This window comes from Calypte anna, chromosome 9 (assembly GCF_003957555.1).
Source record: "Calypte anna isolate BGI_N300 chromosome 9, bCalAnn1_v1.p, whole genome shotgun sequence".
In the NCBI taxonomy this organism is placed as follows: domain Eukaryota; kingdom Metazoa; phylum Chordata; class Aves; order Apodiformes; family Trochilidae; genus Calypte; species Calypte anna.
The window spans coordinates 25,399,208-25,411,622 of NC_044255.1; the positions used below are offsets into that span (position 1 = coordinate 25,399,208).

The 12,415-nt window shown below is 46.0% G+C and overlaps 1 long non-coding RNA gene across 1 annotated transcript in view; it reads right to left on the bottom strand.

Annotated features, from left to right (window-relative positions):
- The window catches only part of LOC115598744, a 50,775-nt gene extending 40,978 nt beyond the window's left edge, over window positions 1-9,797 (bottom strand). The window contains exons 1-3 of the long non-coding RNA XR_003987883.1: window positions 9,565-9,797; window positions 8,814-9,010; window positions 7,079-7,258 (exon numbers count right to left, since the gene is read on the bottom strand). This is a non-coding gene — a long non-coding RNA (uncharacterized LOC115598744). The remainder of the gene's footprint in view (window positions 1-7,078; window positions 7,259-8,813; window positions 9,011-9,564) is intronic.
- Between the last annotated feature and the right edge of the window lie 2,618 nt (window positions 9,798-12,415).

Consider the following 12,415-nt stretch of genomic DNA (forward strand, 5'->3'; position numbering starts at 1 on the left):
CCTTGCCCACACCAGCCCGTGGAGTGCTGAGATGTCAGCCAAGTGTCTCATCAACAGGAGTTTCACTGAAACTGTCTTGGCCATGCCAGACACCACGTCATTCCACCCAGCACACCCTGCGTCAACCTGCCACCACCTACAGACCTGAAACAGCCCCAGGAAGGAAGCACCAGCTGTACACCGAGACCGGGAAGGTCCTCAGTTCACACAAGTCCCCAGAGGTTTCCTAAGCACAGCTGCAGGAGCAGAGGGGACAGTCACAATGGCCCAGCCTGCTCTGTCCCACTCACACACTGAACAGGCACTGGCAGTCCTGCTCACTCCCAGTTTCTGCCCAGCTGCACAGGATTCCTTCAGCTGCTGCCCAAAGCCAGAGCCCAGCTTGCTGAGACCTCAGAGAGTCGTCAGTGTGTGCAGGATTTCCACAAGAGGTGGCTCCAGTGTGCACAGCGTACCCAAAAGCACCCATGCTTCAGTGTCAGAACACACTGCAGACCAAACCTGGAAACTGTTTGCTTGCTGTGGCTGCTACCCAAGGCTGGCTCAGGTGAGAAACATCCACCCTGCTCTGCTGGACACCCCACCTGCTCCATTGCCACCCACACACCAGAGCCCAGCACTCAGACAGAGAGGTGGAGAGGGCAGATAGGAGGAGATGAGTATAACTGGAGCATAAAAGAATGCAGAAAATGGCAGGAAACACAAAAGTAATCCTCTGTAAAACCAGAGGTTGCACAGAACTGATAGAGGACTACTGGATAGCTTGTGGAAGAAGTAGGTTGGAAAAAAAATAAAAGAACAAAAAAACATAGACAGACCTTATGAACATCAGAAACCTTCACATTTCCTCTCCTGAGGCTTCCAAAGCAGCGAATACAAGTAGAAAATGCCCAGAAATTACCAGAATAAGGTTCTACTGCAGCCTGGAGTGGGCAAGGCAGGGAGGCAGGGCTGAGCCCGGGGAAAGGCTCTGCAGGACTGCTCTGTCTGAAGTGAAGCCACCTCACCACAATAAATGGGAGTATCCATAGAGGAGAAACAAGAGTCTGAATCTGCTGTGTTCTTGGGTTGTTGGGGTTTTTTTGTCATTTAACTAATCTGATGACAAAAGGTTCATGAATGTAGTAAGTCTGTGCCAAAGCCCTTTTCCAAAATACTAGCAGCATCAGAAAGCATGACCACTGATTACCACTGACACTGCTAAAGCAGATCCTAGACTGCATCCTGCAGACCAGATTCAAAGCTCCACCTCAACATACTACCTCATGGTTTACTGGGACAAGCTGTCTCCTCCTTCTGCACCCCACACAATCTCACATTTACTGTTTTCAGTCCTTTACATCTAGGTTAGCTGTACCTTTGCCCAACAGAAATACTGTGATTCCCAAGAAAGGGAGAGTGACAAATAGCTTCAGAGAGCGAAAGCAGCTCTGTGAGTGTTAACACAGGGTATGGTCAGGTTTCTGGACATTCCCATTTTACAGACTGTCATTCCCATTTTACAGACAAGAAAATAAGCCCCTCCAGAAAGCAAGGATACAAAATGGTGCTTAATCACCAGATCAGCCACTTTTGAATGTTAATAGTCACTTGTGTTTGCTCTGCATTTGCCATGTTAATCCTGACAGAACAGAGAACAAGACATGGTGTCTCTTTGCCCCTCTCTGCTCCTTCATAGCCACAGTTCTCACTTCTCCCCCCTGCTCAGTCACCAAACACCTTTTTATTTATATAGTGTGATCTCAAGATCTGGCAATATTAAAAATCATCGAGTAGCAGAGAGACCTGGACATACTGGAGAGAGTCCAGTGAAGGGCCACGAAGATGATAAGGGATAGAAGGCCATGGCATCCGGGGAGAGGCTGAGAGAGCTGGGGGCATGCAGGCTTGAGAAGAAAGGCTTGGGGTGATTTTATCCGTGTATGGATACTGATGGGAGCACTGAACAGTGAGTGGTGAACAGGACAATCCATACAGGAAGATCCATTCATGAGAGAGAAAATGTCTTCTGGGTGATGCTGGGCCAACACTGGGGTGGGTTACCAGGGAGGCTGTGCAGTGTCTGTGCTCAAGGGTTCTCAACATATCTGACAGGGCTCTGCACAACCTGCTGTAAAGAGAAGAGTTGGACTAGATGATCTTCAGAGGTCCCTTCCAACCTCAGCTGTCTTTCAATTGTGCAAGAAACAGGAAAAATGTGATGTGTTTAGTCTAAAATGAAAAAGCTGAGGGTGGGCACAAAAGATCCTTTTGAAGCAGACAGTGGTGTTCACTTCTTCCGAGTATAGATCAAGAATAACAGGGTAGTTTTGTGGAAAAATATGTATGTTGAATTTTCTGCAGGAAGGACAAAGTGCTGGAAGAGACAATGGAATGCCAGCAGCAGCAAATTAAAACAGGAAAAGGGGTGAACAGCTTTCAGGATTGCCTAGGTACTATTAGTCTAGCCGATTAGAGTCTTGGCAGAAGAAAGCATCATAACAATATTTCTTTTGCTATCCCCCAGGGACAATCTTTATTCTGTAGGAAGGCTTTGCAATCTTCAAAGAAGCTCAGTGGATGAGGCAGGTAGGAAAAGAAATCTGATCTCAAGACTGATGAATTTAATGTGCTAGTATAAACTGCTTCTGCACAGCAAAACAGAAACCAAATACCTTAAAAATACCCCAAATGAAGCCAGAAACCAGAAAACCATTGCCTTGCCAGATACTACCTTCATTACAGCTAATGCCTCTGTTTTTATCAGTTCCACTGCAAATGGTGAATTCCTTTTAAAAGCTCAGAACTTTCAAATTCTGAAGTACACCAAAAAAGAAAAAAAGTCAGTTGAATTATCTAGAAGCCAAATCTAGATAAGTAGGTTGAAAAAAAGGGACCACCTCCTTGAAGTCCAGCCCTGACACCCACTATTCACAGGATCCAGCTTCATGTGCTTCTCAGTCTTTTTTTTTTTCAAGTGTTTCTTTATTTTAGCCTGCATTTATCATAATAATTTTATCTTCAATATTGGAAATGATGCTTCTGATCACAGCATTTCTATTGTGGCACTGAAGCCATGGACAAATTCAGACTAACATATGCTCTTCAGTCTGTTACACTCAGCCTCACCTTGTCCTTTAGAAGGCACCTGACAGGTGACGTTAGACACTCCATCACCTCATTTTGCAAGAAATCTGGAGTACCCTGTGCACAATATGGGATGCAATAGGGCAACAGTTGCTAGTGACAGAAATTAAATTAGCCTGTGTGTGCCTAGCTGGGTGGAGATCCATTTGTGCAAGGTTTTTAAAATCAGCAAATAAACCCATGGCTACAAATAGAAAACCAGCTTTTGCAGGTGGCAGCTTTTAGGGAACTGGCAATGGGACACAGCCTGTTTCAGTGGCTGACACCTGCTTCTGAATGACTGAAAGGCATGGCCAGATGATATAGCTACTGAAAGAGGGGACTGATCATCCTGGCCTAGTTCTCAGCCAGCAACCAGACAGACAGCACACAAACATCTTCTCCCACACCTGCCTGCATTTGTCTCCTGCTTTGCATTTGTTCAGTGTGTGGTCTTTGGTGGAGACCTTCAGCCTCAGGAAACACAAATAAGCACTGGAGATCACCACTGCAGCCTTGCTGGCAGGCTGAGCACCAGGCCAAAGAGCTGACAAAGTCAAGGGAGACTTATGCTCTCCCTTTGGACTTTGGATGGGGCTTGAAACAGGAAAAGAGCACAGAGACAGCATGCAGGGAGCTGGAAGGTCCTCCTGTGGATCTGAGAGACAGAACTCATGCACAACAAGTGCCAGGTCAGGTACCTTACTCTCCCTTGTGAATGTGTGGAGTTTTCTTCGTATTTATGGTAACGTCTTGGGCAATGAAGAAGCCTCAGAGAGGCACAGAATTACTTCCCTTCATGCTACAGACTTTAGTTCTGGTGTGACTCCCTGTAAGGCAATAAAAAGTATGCTGTGGTTGTCTTTTGTTGTTTTTGCTTATATACCATTTTAAGTGTGGAAAAAACAGAATCATACATAATATTTCTAGCATTTTTTCAACCAACTTTTTTAGTAGATAACAGATAGTGACTTACATACAAACCAAACAAAATCTCCATACTGAATTGGATCTCTTTGCCATTGTAAGATGCTTTACTTTCACATAGCAGACCAGTAAATTGGTAGAAAATAAACAAAGGCAACTAAATCAAGTTATCTTTCCCATTTAAAAGACATGTAATTCCATTAATGTGGCTAACAATTGCTAGCCTGTCTCTGTAAGCAAGGACTATGCCAGAATCTCACCAAGATCAGCTGAGTGAACCAGAGGTTTCTTGGTTGTGCAAACTGACTCGTACTGGAGCATGAGCAGAGATCTTTAATACCTGCTTGACAGTATAAATAAAGCAAGTCCTCACCAGGTACCACTTCATGTTGCAGGCCAATACTCACACTTAACATTGGGAGGTGAAATCTGTGCCAGCCTGGAAGAAACATTAAAAATAGGCAGCAGAGCCTCGTCCCACAGCTTCCATCCACGCCCCTGGCCAGTGCAGCAGAACAGCTCCCTGCCTCGTGTGCACCCAGAGGGAAACTGCACAGGGAGGATGACACCTGTGTATTTGCTTCTGCTACAGCCCACATTGTCTGAAGGCCCAAGCTGTTGCTGAGATGCAGGTTCAGATGAACTCAAAGCAAAAATAAATAAATTTAAAAACCTGAAACCAGTCACTCCTTTACAATTCAAATTCATGTGAAGAGACCAACCTGAGAATGCAAATGTAGATCAGCACAGATTCATAACCAGATTTTGTATATAAACAGAGCAAGCTTGTTGAGTCCTGCAGTCTAGGATTTGTCCCATTTTCAGTATTTTTTCTAGCTTTGCCATGCCCTTCCTAAGCCACACACAGGAGTGCAATATTCTAGTTGCATCACAGTCACAGGTGTGTTGTGGCATTCCCCTGGTGTCCTCTGCTTCCCCTCCCTGTAGCACAGGGATGTGTACTTGAAGGTAGGACATTTAGAACAGCTCTACCTACTGCCAAGGCTTCGTATGACAACAGTTTCCATTAGTTTACAGCATTGCCAGACTACAGCTGCTCCACCTGTATTTTCCACAGCAAAAGTCTCCATTTGAAGACTTTGGATTTGCAACAAAATCAGCTGTTTTCAAGAACAAAACCAGGGAGCATTACAGTACCTTAAGCATAAAAACATTAACAACTGCAACCTTAGGAGAGGGTTTGACAGGCAGGCTGAAGAGGAATTGAGAGGCCACAGATAGACAGAACTTGCTTTCTGTATTTTGTTTAACTACTGCTACACCATGCAAATTCTTCCCCAAGAAATCATGTCAAAACAAAGTTAAATATTTCATTGGGACTAATTTTTAAATTTATTTTTATAAATCAATCCACATGATGCAAGGTAGCATACTTCACGTTTCAGTTTTGCTTACAGCAATAAAACTAACTCTGCAAATCATCCCCAGATATGTTATTTTTATATCTAAGAGCAGAGAGTGATAAAAGCTTGGCAGGCAAGATCTGACTAAGAGAGAAAAAAAATTGTTCTACTTCCCAAACATACCAGAACAAGACCTTGCTCCATACCCTGATTTTAAAGCTGGATGGAAATGACTCAGCCTTTGTTAAAATTAAGAGGTATGACAAGACTGAAACTGAAAGACAAGCACTTAATTAAACATGCCTCTACTTGACTTAAGCTTTTTTGTTAATGCCTGGTAAAGAAAACACTGGAAACTCAAAGTCTGTGCAACAGTCGAATGTGTTTTATGGTGTGGATGTGTTTGATGGATTTGAGTGCCACCTGCCATGCCCACTGCTGTGAGGGAGCCAGAGCTGACCAAGCCAGGGAGACAAGGCCAGGCTGGACAAGGTGGGACAGTGTTTGCCTCCCTGCTCATTCTAGAGCAATGCTCCCTGCTCATTCTAATCCCAAACCTGCAGCACTGTCGCTCACTAACAAAATCAAATCTCAAATCAAATACAACTCACACAGTTCTAAGTCATTTACTAGAGTGTAACCCTGACAAGTTATTCTCTATCTTCAGTTATTTCTCTTTGTGCTCAGAGATGGAAGCACAGGGCTCCTGGGACCTTTATACTGAATACTTAATCAACCTCCTCCCACATACATGTATCTTTTTAAAACAAACATATAAAAATGTAAATCCCTCAAACATGTCAAATGCTTGATGAGAAGAATGTTAACTAGAAGAGTTCACTAGACCAAACGACCAAACCAAGCCATTCCCCTCCTTCCAGATACATTATGCACAGCCAGAAGGAATGCATCACAGCTCAGCACAGTTTCTGTCTGCTGCCTCCCCAGGCTTTTCCTTTCTCTTACAGGAAATCCTCCAGCTGGCCGTTTGGTTCTCTACTGCATTTCAAATTCAGCTCCTTTGCATCAATTAAATTCAGGTGCACACAGACATTTGGTACCTGCAGGTGAGTTTTTGCTCCTGGTGATGGGCACAAGGGCCTCAGAGGGGAAGGGGTGACTTAAAACACAATACAAATGTGAGTTAGGAATTGCAATGCACAATTCGGTCACCACACCACTGTGTGATTCCCATTACTGGTCTCATCAGCATATCACTGGGTGTTCCTGTCACTGGGAGGGAATATGTATGTTGATGGCAGCTGCAGCCCATTGCTGCCTTCAAAATTCTTCTGCTAGTTGTTCAGATTTTTTACCCCAGGCTAGACTGAGCCACATAATCCCCCCCATGCCAGGCTGGCTAACTCAGGGAGATATTTACACCACCAGTTGATCCACTCAGCTGTTGATACCTGTTTATCTAAAGCAAAGGCCACCCTCCAGTCCCCTTCACGATGACATTAAGTCAGCTTTTTCACATTACTGAGCATCCTTTCACCCTTGCCCACCTCCACCCTTGTCCACCCTGTGTGATAGGATGGGAGTGTGACTCTACCCTTGGCAGTGAGGAGCCTGACTCAACAAAAGGGCTGGTGGGTGACCCAAGAGTTGTGTGAGGAGCTCCTGGACCTTGGGTCTCCTGTGCCTGCCCCTGCTGCCAGGAGCACAGGAGTGGCACTTACCTGGCACTGTTTCAGCCTCCCCACGAGGCGACGTCCACTCCTCCAGAAAAGTCTCACAGAAAATGAAAATGCAGCTCAGTTTCTTGATGTGATCTCTTCACATATGCTGAATTTTGAAGGGCAAAGTCCCTCAGATTCTGTCCATCCAGCCAATCCTTGCTTTTGCCAGGCGTGTGGGGGCTGCAAGAAAGCATTGATCATGCATGTTTATGGCCAGCCACTGTACCAGGGTGAACAGGGAAACCAAACCCCAGGGGGCAAGCTGCTGGGGTGAATCACTCTTCTTTCAGCAGTATTCTTAGCCTGGAGCTAAGCACAGCAAAGTAGTGATTAAGGGAAGGCACTTGCTAGGAAGAATATCTTCCTTGGGCTGCTTCTGTTTGTTTTGTTGTGGGTTTTTTGATGCTTGAGTTATTACCACTAAATAGCAGAACCTGTGACAATACAAAGACTGTTACTGTTTTGCTCTGAGAATATCAGGCAGCATTTTCACTAAACAAGAATGAACACGTTTGGTTGTTTTAATTCTTGGCATAGCTGGGCATGTCTTATCTCTGGCTGAAAAAAATGGAAATGCAGAATGAAGACAGGTAGTTGTCCTGTTGGTTAACTACACACAACTTTCACCATGGGAGAGGAGTTGTTGGCAAGACATGGTATCAGTACAGAGAAATTTGGTATTGTCAGCTGAATAGATCTGTCACATTTCCTTCCACAAATGTTGTGTCTACTACCACTACAAATAGCACAGTGGAGTGATAAAGAAAAAATATTTTCTCTATTTTCAAGTCTGTTTGCCTAGTGAATCTGTCAGTATTTTGTTTTGTCAGTCATGTTTCCAGCACTTCTCCAACCTTTACACCCATGCTCATCATTAACAGCAGCAGAGCTACTTTGTGGCAGCTCATATGGGACAGAAAAGGCAATCTTGTTAGCTACCTTTTAACTAGAAGGAACCAGACAACCTTGTACTCAAAGCACTGGAATCTGCTCTTTAATGATTGGCTGGCTAAGGTCTGGCCCTACAGAGACTGAAAGAATTTCACATAGCCAGAACCTTCCATCCACAAATAGTCACACTGATTTCATGTACTTCTTTAGGACCAGGTCTTAAATGACACTATTTTTAACTACATGAAGAACAAGCAAGTCTAAAATACTTTCATCCTCTATCTGAGTCTAAATATATTTTCAAGCCATTCTAATATGTATGTAATTAATGTGCATATTACTCAGCAAAGAGTAAACAGCAAGTGCTTCAGTAAGGCTCATATCACTAATTTCATGACTGTACAGAAATATGCTACTGTAAAGTAACTAGTACATTATGGTGTGCTACCAGTAAAACTGAAACTGCAATGGAGAGAATGAATAAGGCAAGAATATTCTGTAAACCAGTGTGATTCTTATCCTCCTTAGTAATTTCCTGATTTGAATAAAGCACTAAATTAGAGTCTGTTTAAACACAGAAAGGAATAAGTGTTATTTATAAATCTGGAAAGCACCATGGTCACAAAAAAATTAAAACACATTAAAAGCTAAACATAAGCCAGTCTCAGATAAAGCATCAGTGTGCAAACCATCCAAAACCAGTCCTTTGCCACCTTTCTTAGGTCTCTGAGGTGAAGCCAAAGAGAACATTTCACAGAAGTGGTGACCCACCAAGCAAATGGTGACCCACCCAGCAAAGGTCTGCTGCTGACTGTGGGACATCCTAAGAATGAACCAATCCTACCTGGAATCAGAGGACGAGGAAAGGAGATGGGCTTCTCCAGTCAAGCAGGAAAACTGGACCTATGTGTCTCTCATCAGCCCAGCTCTTCCACAGCGGTATCTGTTTTACAGCAAGAGGGACAGCTGAGGGCAGGACACAGTCATAAAAACCAGACTCTGCTTTGGCATGTGAATTTAGAGCAGTTCAGCTTTGGAGACCTGGAGATGAGAAGAGACAGATAGGTGAACAGCATATGAGCAATTTCACTCTATCTTTTAGAGGGATTTTTAAAGCAGACCAAAGATGCAATAAAAATGCAATTTCTTAGAACTCTGCATGCTCCATTACTTCAATCAATAGCAGGTGTCACAGTGTTTTTGCACAGGTTTTCTGGTTTGTTTTTTTTTCTAGATTTTTTACTCTAGTCTCACTGAAATAGCAGGTCTCTTTTTTTAGATAGACATAAAAGGGTCTGACAAAACCTGATGCTTCATTATCTCCAGGTGAACTCCATTTTCTGCTCCTTCACTCCCCTCAGCATCCTGCAGTCTTCTCTGGAGTGTCACAGAGCTTTCTACCTGCCTTTTTTTTTTTTTTTTTTTTTTAATTTGTTCACAGGACAAAAGGCTTTATCAATTAATCTACTGTTTATGCTGTCTGACCTAGCCCTGGCCTTTATCAGAATGGAGAACAATTCCTACTGCCAAATTAGTGCCAGCCCCAGCACTGCTTCCTCAGAGTGCAGCACCATGGAGGCGACGTCACTGCCCACCTTCCTCTTCCAGTGCAGCAGGTGGGATACTGAGGGATGGAGCCCTCTGGATGATCTTTTAGGGAGGACTGTCCACATGGAGAGGGCTCTGACACTGTTTCTGTAGCATCCAAGTGGAGGGTTTCTACATCTCTGGAGTTCACCACACATGGAAGGCCTTCTGGTGTTCTTGGCTGAGGTGGGTCCACAGGAGTCCCAGGCTGCTGGTTGGAGGGTACACTGCACCCACCTCTCCATCCTTGAAAGAGGAGATAGCTTTAAATATCTACATAACCTTGACTAGTACAGTCACACTGGAGCAGATGGGCATCATAAGGGACCAGAATACTCTTGCTTCGCATCTTCCACCTGGTGAAGCAGGGACAAGAACAGCAAGCAAAAATGGCTCAGAGGAAAAGTACATTTATAAAGGCCCTTTGAGGGTGGGGAAAAGGATCTTCCACCCATCTGTTACTGCCTACACTCACTGTGGCACCCTTACATGGAGGCTGAGCAGAGGACACGACAGCCTGTTCTGGTAGAAGGTGCCCCACAGGCTACTCCAGGGAGTCTCTGGACCATATTTGGAGATTCATCAGGCACTGGGTGATGCTGGGAGAGAACACATTGCTCCTGCAGGGATGCTGCTCCCCAGGAGATCCTGACTTTTGGACAAGGCCTCATAGCTGACAGCAGAAGCCTGCAACACCATCCTGCCATGGATGAGGACACCAGTGGGCCTGCACTGGCTATAAGCAAGGACAATTCTCACTTTTCTAATAATGACGATTGACTGATCCTGTCCTTGCTAAATCCACCAGGATGGAATAGCTGACATGAGACTCCTCCAAGCTGCAATGGGTGTTCACACCTGTATGAGGCAGATTGTTAAGCACACAGTTATCTCCCACAGTCTATTGTCTTCTTTTTTTTATAACCATTTCTTTAGGCAAGTCTCTCATGGTATGTTAAAGATTCATTTTAATCAATTTAAAATTAATAAAGAGAGAGTGAAATTCTTAGGGTCTGAGAGCTCCAATCCTTGCCAGGCTGAGGTGATGACTCAGCCGCAGCAGGGCCGCCATGGAGCTGATGCTGCGCTCGGCGGGGTCACTCGGTTTGCTCCGCACAGAGGTGACCGGTCCCTCCTTCCCAGCCAAGGAGCTGCCGTGCTCCGGGCACCACGGCCGCAGCCACCGCAGAGCCTCCCCAGAGGCAGCGGCCACGGCCACGGGCAGGACCCCATCTCCCCCCCTGGTTACCGCCCGGTGCTCTGCTCAGGACAGGACTGCACAGCAGCACTGCTGGGAGGTCGGGCCCACGCGTGGCCCCAGCACCGGAATCCCGGCCCGGGCCCGGCCCCGCTCCCGCCACAGGAGCGCAGGCGCTCCCTCAGCACCAGCGCAGAACCGCCGAGCTCCCGCGGGTCTGAGCGCGGTGCAGCTCCCGAGGATTAGCACTAAGCCTCCTCACTGCATAGGAAGGCATCAGGTGCAGAGACACCGTCCCCACCTCCCGTGCCCGCAGCTCGAGAGCCGCCGCGCCGGTACCCGGCGTGTCCCGGGGCCACGGCAGCGCCTGGATGCCAGCACCGTCCTGTGGCTGCCATAGGAAGCAAGAGGAGTGCTTTGTTGTGCTCCTCACACCCCGTGCCAGGGGATGAGCTCTGGCAGTGTGAAAGGTCCCGGTCTGCAGCAGGGCAGCTGCTCACAGAACACGGCTCACACAAGGGCAGAAGCCCTCACAGACGGCCCACAAAATCTCTGCCTTTGGTTCTTTGTACCTGTTGAGCAGGCTCACGGCCAGCACACCTCTTCTTAAGCACCCTAAGGAAGGTCTGATGGATCCCATGGGCCGTTTCTGGAAGGCACAAGAGGCGAGTGCTGTTCCCCTGAGCTGGGAGAAGGGGAATGGGACAGCCCTGTGCCAGCCATTTGAGGAGCAGGTTCTGCTGTAAGCAGACAGGCTGCCCATCAGTTGGCAGCTATGCTGAAAGGGAGATCTGAAGCACCACCAGCTTATAGCACTTGTCTGAAAACATCAGAGACCCACTTCAGAAAAAACAAGCACACAAGTGTCCTGCGACAGCCCTCACCACCTCCACATCCCTGCCTAGCTCTGCTCTGGCATGGAAAGGACTGGCCAGGTAGGAGAGCAGAGGATTCAGCTCACCTGCCCTTGCCCTGGCAGCCACCCAGCCTCTGCTCTCCTGCTGTTCAATTCTATTCCCAAGTGCTGTTTGACAGTTATTCCTCCCCTGTGCTGGAGCACCAGGAGAAGCAAGCACGGAGAGAAGGAATGTTCAGTGCTCGGCTGGGCTGTACAGCCGGGAACAAAACAGTCACGAAGATATGCTTGTGCCTCCTCAAAAGAAGCAGTTTCACTTCCCCTACAAGCAGTGTCCCCAAATAACAAGATGCCTTGAGTAATTAACTGAATGTTCTTTGGACAGAGTTTGTAAAAGGAGCTTGAACATGTTAAACAAGAAAGAAAGATCAACTGTCTATAACATGTTCTTTACTACCAAACAAAAGGTTTGGACTGAACCCATTTTAGAGCCAACTTCACAAGGGCTCTATGCTGAAATTATTCAATAGAAAGAACTGAACAGCTTCCAGGGTGCTTTTGAAGGGCTGACCACAAAAAACAAGGTTTGCAGTTGGCTAGTTTATTTTTTTAAGAAAATCAAATACTCTCTCTTTTTTGGCATTAACATGACAGGGCTGTAAAGATTTAGAAGTAGCACTGCATTAGCCTCTAAGAAACACACAAAACAACTGCTCTCTTGGGTAGATCAGCTGCTAGATCAAGTACTATAGCTGCCATTACCAGAGCTGAATGTGGAAGGAATTCCTCATTAATGCACTGAAGG